Genomic DNA, 7,109 nt, shown 5'->3' on the forward strand with positions numbered 1-7,109 from the left:
AAGATGTTATTTAGGATAAATGGCGTTCTTGGAGTTGGCACTCCATATGGCCATAGAAATAAAATCCCTCGTAATTTCCGGAAAACATGTTCATGGACAGGGCTCTACTGTACCTTCTGTTGTTGTGGTCAGTTTGAATGCTTGTCTAGATGGGTGTGTGTGTGTGTGTGTGTGTGTGTGTGTGTGTGCAGTTTTTTATTTAAATGGATGACAAAGGAGACAATACCATAAAGCCGTTTTATTTTTTATGCGAAAATTGATTATTACAAAAGTATGTAGTAAAGTCAGCTGGTATATCAGCTATTAAGTACAAAAATAGTAGTGTACATTGAATTTATTTCTCTTTACATGCTTTATTGTTCATCACAGTTAATTTTTTGAGAGGTCTAAAGTTTAGTATCTTGATGCACAGCTAAAAGAGCAATTGTGGATATATTTGACTAAAACTGTTCTAATTAATGTAACCTCAATTGGTATGTTAAAGCAACACCCCCAAAATGATCTTTTGTATTTCAAATCCTCACCCTGTGCTACATGGAACTTATGACAAAAACTCTGCTTTTCTCGCAAGCCTTCAAAGAATCCAAAAATGGGAAATTTTTTTTTGTTATATCGAAGTAAATGGGGGCTGCGTTTAAGAACACAAAAACTATAACAAAACATGAGTTCAAAAATTTCTCACACAATCTCATGTATCCAGTCGTATGCTCAGTATTTCCCAGACACATGCATTTAAACTAAAGCTGTACAGTTCAAAAACCTTCCACATCAATAGGCTCGTGTATGGAGAGGTAGTGCGCCTGAGCAAGCATGGCCCTCTATGACTTCAGTTTATCAAGAATTTTCTCTGTTTTTTGATTCTTCATGCACTGTGGAGGCATGCAAGAAAAGCAGTTTTCCCCATGAATTCAATGTAACACAGGCTGAGTAACGCATATAAATTATCACTTTGGGGGTAGACTATTCCTTAAAATTATTTTTGAGAGAACAAACACGCACACGCTGTTCTTATCCCTCTCTCTCTCTCTCTCCCTCTCTCTCTCTCTCACACACACACACACACACACACACACACACACACACAAACAGGCACATTAGATCAGTAACTCTTGAAAACGTGTTTCTGTCAGTGATGCCACGCCTCCAAAACAGGATGCTTTACATATTCTGCCACTCAGCACAAAGTTAGTGATTTTAGTTAGTTTTTGTTAGGTTATTAGTTTATTAGTAGGTTAGTTTGTTAGTTTGCAGTGAGCTAATAAAAGCTCTTTGGTTAGTACCTGGTTATTTAACTTTAGGAGATGTTAGTAGCTTGTTGAGAGAACAGAACTTGTTTATCAGGATTTGGGTCGAGCACGTCACTAACACGGTTAGAGCTTTGTTCCCACTGATAAAAAGCATACACTCATGGCACTAGAAGATGTTTTGGGTAAAAGCCTCCATGTAATGTCATTTAATAAACATCCCCAGTACCAAGAGGCATGCTCTGATTTAATTACAGACTAACAAAGAGACGGAATAATTTGATTACAAACACCAGGAAGTTTCAGTCAGAAAGAACACGGATGTTAGTAGGAGCAACAGGCGGGCCTTTACAGCCTCACCACTGTTAGTATCAACACCATAGTAAGTTAGTAGTGAAGGTTTGCGTGGCCTGTGGTGACAACAAGCCAGGCACTCACCTGCGAGGGTTGACCACACAGGCAGAGACAGAAAGACGACCTCTAAAGATGTGAATTTAGCCTGCAAAGTGTGGAACAGCGGCGTGAGACATTTTGGGATCAAATCATTTTTGCGAGGCTTCTTCTAAAGTATGTGGTCAACCCAGTTTGATATCAGCAGCTCTTTCTGCTCCTCTTTTCATCTAGTGGTTAATAACATTTCCCTTCCCAAGTCCTGAAACCCTTCTTGACATGCTCACTTTAACAGCTTTCATTGATTTTCTTCTTTAATAATTCATCTTTGTCTGTGATTTCTAGAAGGATTGCAGGATCGTGAGAGAGGAGTGTGTGCGTCAGACTGCGGGCATAAAGCAGAGGGGTTAGTCAGTGGGTTAGAAAGATCAAGGCCAGCCATCAGCATTCAGAGTACAGGTTAGTAATCATCCGACTGTTAGCAGACATTAGTATTGTTAGATATTAGTGAGATACTGTTAGTAGAATCCAGACCTGGGTAAAAAGCTATTTGCACATAATTATTAGCATTTGCTGTAATTTGCTGAAGTATCAGATGATGGGGCTGTAGGCATCAGGACAGTTTAATTAACACTAGCAGGCACCATTTAGAAAACTACACACCATTAATTTCCAGCGACATTCTTGTGATTATCTGAATCACAAGAACCCCCACCTAACTGGTACTTCAATTAGAGCCGTAACAAATGCTAAGAATCATTTGTAAATATGGTTTTTATCCTTTTGTCTGGTACATCCAGAGTGCTAAAAGAAGAGATTCAGGCATTTTTTAAAAAGAAAAGAATCTGTGCAGCAATGAGAAAAACCACTGAAAGCAGCTAGTAGCTTCAGGCCCATTACGAATGTGTTTTGTCAGACGGACACATGCAGAGGAACAAACACGCACACCAAATAGAGCACATGCACACAAACACATGCACTCACGCAGACACTCACACGCCCACACGCTACAGTAAAAATACAGAGTTTGTACTGTAAAAATTAGTCGGCTTCACACCCAAATTGAGACGTTTCAAGACAAACAATGAACATACTGTGAGAATTACACATTGTCATAATGTGAGAAAACTCTCACACACTAAAGCAGATTTTTTTTAACAGGCTTGAAAAACTAAAGCTTTCCAGTTTTGAATCTGGCAGATAGATGCTTAGTTTGGTGAGAAGTTAACACACATTGAAAAAAAAAAAAAAACACTAGTGATTTTAAAGTGTCTTATAAAGGGAGAAGTGGCCAAAGTGTGAAAGACAAGGTAACCAAGGTAACAGAGCGAAGAGGTTACTGCACACGGCGGCTGATGAAAATAAGGATGAGAGGTTGTTCGATGGCTGCAGTGTTTATGATCAGCCAAAAAGAAAAAAAAAAAACATGAGAGTGGGGGTGGACAAAGCTATATTAGTATTACCGCACATTTGAGGGAAACAGGAAAGAGCGCTACAGCAGACTATTCTGGACCCAAAACACCAGCCGTGAAATACCTTCCTGTTAAATCAGATCATGCTGACACTGACTACAAAGCTGCGGTGGCATTTTGAACTCTTCAAAGCCCTTTTTCATTGATACACAGGAGCGGCAGAAGTCGTCTCCCAGTGGGGGAACACTTGGACATGGATCCTCTCCTTCTGAAGGTACAGGACAGCAGCGATGGCACCATGCATCGATCACTGCAGGAGAAAGGACACGACAGCTGTTAAAAAAAGAAAATAAAGAGGAGGAAACAGAGAGGTGAACATCATTTTTAGTTGAACTCTTTTACACGTCATACTCTGGGTATTTTTTGTGCAAACATTTACTTTCCAGGATTATCCTGCATAATGTTGAATAATGAATCTGAAAAGCTGATCATGCTAAATCTGATTTGGTCACGGTTTCCACTCACAGGTTTATCTCCTCTCTTAACCATAATCCTGGAAAAGGGCAGCAGCATATAGCGGAAAATATGGCAGCGATTTAACACATAACTAATCTCCCATGTTCTATCTGCTCCTCATTTATCTGCACTCTCAGCCGGCACAGAGGCTTAACGCACACACATACGCAGGGACACATCCTGTGGCAAAAAGCGAGATAAGAGTCCGTAAAAATTGGCTCTGCAGTTTATATTCATCTAGACCTATATAACAAGTCACAGGGTGGAGTGTAAAGTGAATATGAGGGGGGATAAAAGTCACAGCGGTGTAAATCTACAGACAGATCCAGTACCGTTGTGTGAGGCAGCACACAGCGGAGGGCGATGGAGTCGTGCAGCTCGTGAGGTCCAGCGCGAGCCCAGGTTTTTTCATCAGTGTAACTGGAGAGGAACACACAACACAAAGCAGCAGAAAAGTGGGACGCAACCCAACTGACCTCCTAAGACACCCAAGGGATTGCTCGTTGTTGCTGCTTTATTTAGTCTTACACAAATGAGACTGAAACACACCCACTGTTAAAAGACATGTTATCTAACTGAGTAGTGCTGTTCAATTATCCATCTGATGTTATGTGCTGTGAAACACTATCCTCCCTCATGATTTTTGGTAAATATAATCCAGCCTGTACACATAACCTGTCCTGCTGTTGGTTTCCATTTGGATCCTCCCAGTTTCCTGACTGGTGACATGTCGGCAGCTCTGTGGATGAATCCTCCAACCACAAGGTTACCTACAAAATAAAAGCATACTGAATGGGTATGTTTACAGCTGATCATAAATATCTATGAATTGATGTTACAGTAGATGATCCAGTATGTTTTTGCATTGCATTTTTGTATTTGATGTCCTACTTTGCCCAGGAAAATCTAAAGAAATGTATTAAATTAGAACTTCATACCATAGCTAGGGGGTTAAGGGTTAAGAACTGGTTTGACATTTCTGTTGTCCATGCAGTCAAGGGCGTGGGTTTTTAGCATAAAAGGGAGCGTGTCCTCCTTAATTTTTAAACAGGCCAGAAAATTTTGAGCATCAAACAGTTAATTTCCTGTGTTCTGGTGAATTTTTACGCACCATTTTGTGCATTGGCTGCATCAATTTGTGGTGTAGGCTAAATGTCTTCAGTTTTGTTAAAATGAAGGTGCTGTGCTGCTGTTATGTTTTTAATTGAGGGGAGGGGGCAAATGCACATGTTCTTAATATTGAGGGTGACGTCCCCTGTGCCCCGCCTCGAAAAAAAAAATCAATTGCCTACCTATGCAAGCTATACAAAAAAAACATGGTATATTGCATACAGCTCATGCTATAGATATTGTCTATCTGGTTTGGGCTATACATTATACTGTAACACTGCCAGCAACATATCGTCCGAGATTAAACCAATCATCTAATCTACCATGTGTCCACCAGAAATAGCTTTTCTATAAATAAGCATATATCAATATTCATAAACCCTGAAAGGATGTCAGGTTTAGGGAAGACAGACTAGGCCCTCCTCTGCAGGAAATTCACTGAGTCCATGTTTATCTTATTTAACAACAGATAAATCCGGTTAGACTAGTTTAATTAGAAAAACATGTAAAAACAGAACAAAACAATAGGAGGTGAAGTGTTTTTTTTCTCCTACCAGTGATGTCCAGGTTCCACATGCACCTGTCCCGCAGCATCAAACGGTGCAAAAACATCACTTCTTCTTCTTTTTCTTCCCCTTCTTCCTCCATGCCCAGGGCAGCCGCCGACCCTGCAAATTCACGCCGTGTGAGTGCTGCGATTAGCCCGCAGTAAAAGGCTGCTCGCCCCCTGGACCTCCACGCTACGCACTAACACGAGCTGCGGCGGAGCGTCGTCTACATGGCTGCCGATCCGAGACAAGCAGATGTGGGAGTGCCAACAACAGCTGCGCACTGACGGGAGAGCAGTCCGGGGAAACGGGATAAAGTGGAGGACGGAAGCCCCGGGACAAAGAAAATGGATGGGAGGTATTAAGAGAGAACAGAGACGCCTTTGACTAAGCACAGACCTGAATTAATCAGCGGTCTCGGTCTCCAGCTGCTGCCACAGGTTTATGGTCTTTTGTATGCGCGCCCTTCATCCACCATCTGTGTTTCCTGGGCAACCGAGGACTGCCTGCAGGCACCAGCAGCTCCACGCAGCAACCACCTCAAAGCAAAAGGCACTACAGTATTCTGCTATCGGTTTACTTAAAGGGACACACTGTAACATAACTAATGCTTTATCTGCATGTTAACTACAGTTATTTCCCTACATAGACACACCAGCATAGCACATTTAATCTCTTTTTCTGCTTCTCATTGAGCAGCACAGTGGTACACAATATGAAGATTTTGCAATTAAATTAAATTAAGATCATCATTTCTTTTTTTTTTTTTTTCCTTTTTTTTGTATTTTATTTGATTTCACAGAAATAGACAGATGACTATACAGTTCACTTTACAATTATGCCCACTTTCCTCCACCCACTCATGCCTGCCCTCCACAGCCACCCTCCAAAATTATCCAAAAGGAGGAAAAATGTCCCAAAAACTATGTTTATTGTTACAATAACGTTATATTTAAATTATGATACCAAAAAAATAAATACAATTAAAAAGAAATACTTTTAAAAAAACATTTCAGGATTTTTTGCTAGAGGGCTGTAAAATCCAACCAGTTATTGATTCAAAGACTTCTCCAGGCCTGGAATATGTTTTTGTGAAATTTCAGGACGTTTCCAGGTTTTCCATGACTGTGGGAACCGTGTTAATACTAGTATGCTGTGTTGCAGAAAGACAGAAAGCAAATAAACTGAAACATTTAGTTTCAAATCCAGCTCGACACCAAGATGCAGGGATCCACTGAGCTGGAAAACCAGAGAGATTTTGTGAGCATCCTGAAATCCCCTCTCCATACGGACCCTGAGAAGAGGATTCACATGGCTCACATCCAGAATGAGATGGGCACCTGCTTGTCATAATGCTGCGTTCAGGAGGTCAAGATATTCTGGCCTCCTATGAGAAAAAGTACAATGGAAAGCCACCCAAAATCGGAGGTCCTGCTTGTGAATTCGGAGAAAAGCCCGTGTACCCCAACATCAGTGTTCAGAACTCAACTAAGGCAATGGAAAGTAAATCTGTATCTATTTAATTAAAATAAGACATCTACTATCATATAGTCAAACCTTTTCTGCATGGACATATTGGCAATCTGATTGACGGATTCATTAATTGATTGTCATGTTTCATTTAGTGTGGAGGATGCCTAAATTGAATAAAAATTCATCAAAAATCAGCCCAAATGCAGTTAGAATATGCAGACCTCTGGTTTAAAACATACATTTTGAAAATGTCAGAAATGGATTCAACATCCTCAATAACCCCCATAAGCACCCATAAAATGTCCAAATTGGCCAAGCGGTTGCTGATGTACTGCCAAAATATATTTAATATAATGATATTATATAGGCTTTATGGTATAATTATAATTAATTATTAATACTAAATAATTGTTGTG

The 7,109-nt window shown here is 40.4% G+C and overlaps 1 long non-coding RNA gene across 1 annotated transcript; it reads right to left on the minus strand.

The window, feature by feature from the left end:
* Nucleotides 1–237: 237 nt before the first annotated feature.
* Nucleotides 238–5,768, minus strand: LOC121944595. The gene is made up of 3 exons (XR_006105919.1): nt 5,227–5,768; nt 3,895–4,332; nt 238–3,356 (listed from the first exon to the last, which is right to left on the minus strand). It is a non-coding gene; the product is annotated as an uncharacterized LOC121944595 (long non-coding RNA).
* Nucleotides 5,769–7,109: the final 1,341 nt, after the last annotated feature.

Source organism: Plectropomus leopardus, chromosome 6, assembly GCF_008729295.1.
Source record: "Plectropomus leopardus isolate mb chromosome 6, YSFRI_Pleo_2.0, whole genome shotgun sequence".
Classification (NCBI taxonomy): Eukaryota; Metazoa; Chordata; class Actinopteri; order Perciformes; family Serranidae; genus Plectropomus; species Plectropomus leopardus.